This window comes from Corylus avellana, chromosome ca6 (genome assembly GCF_901000735.1).
Source record: "Corylus avellana chromosome ca6, CavTom2PMs-1.0".
Lineage (NCBI taxonomy): Eukaryota > Viridiplantae > Streptophyta > Magnoliopsida > Fagales > Betulaceae > Corylus > Corylus avellana.
The window spans coordinates 8,245,320-8,246,504 of record NC_081546.1 but is presented as its reverse complement, the minus strand read 5'-3'; positions in this window follow the sequence as shown (position 1 = coordinate 8,246,504).

Below are 1,185 nucleotides of genomic sequence, written 5' to 3'. Positions count from 1 at the left end.
ACCTTACTATATATGACATCGTTTTTAGATTTTTATACATTTTTATATATATTTAAACACAAAAACGATATCGTTTCATATATTTTATATATGCAGGCAATTATATATATAGCGAGCAGTTAATAACCGCCTGTCTTTTTACCCTTCTAAATATAAAGAGGTTAGAGAGCTGAGGGCAAAAACAATAAAAGTATCATAAAAGAATAATATATATGTTATTTTGTATGTGTATAATTTATATACAAAAAGAAGTCAAGAGATCCGATCAAAAGAGGGTAAGTATGGAAGTAATGAATGGGGAATGAAACTGATTTTAATAAATATAATAGTTATTGATTTATCCATTATCTACTTTAAAATAATGCTCATGAATGAAATAAATAGATATTGTGTCTAAATAAATAAAGAGCCGGAATGGTAGCTACCAACAAAACTGGGGAGCAGCAATGGTGCCAAGCTACTAGTGGAGTTTAAAAAATAGAGTTTTTAGGTCAAAAAGAGTTTTTGGGCAAAAGTTTCATTTTTAAGCTTTGCCAAAAGTGTTTTTTGACATTTTTTATACTTTTTGGACCTTTAAAAACGCTTTTACTTTTTTTACCAAACGAATACTTTTTTCTTCAAATTGACTTTTTGAGTGTTAAAATCACTTTTAGGCCCCTCAAATGCAATCTCAAACAGCCCTAAGTAGTATCAGCTAAAAGTTCAAAGAGTATTAATAAATAATAAGCTTGGGAACAATGGTTGTGCTAGGCTACTAGTGGACTGAGAACCTATTTGGGATTGCATTTGAGAAATAGAGTTTTTAAGTTAAAAAATATTTTTTGGTAAAAGCTTCATTTTTAAGCTTTTGATAAAAGTGTGTTTTGACTATTTTTAGGTTTTTTAGGCCTTTAAAAACGCTTTTAATTTTTTTACCAAACAAGTACTTTTTTCTTCAAATGAATTTTTTGAGTATTAAACGTACTTTTAGGTCTCTCAAATGCAATCCCAAACAAGCCCTGAATATTATCTGCTAACAGTTCAAAGATTAATAAATAATAAGCTGGGAAGCAACGATTGTGCTCGGGTACCTGCAGAAAACCAATAAATGTTATATGGTGGGAGTGTTGGCTCCATAATCTGCTAACCAAGTTTTGGCTCTAAACGAGAGGTATATATATATATATATATATATATATATATATA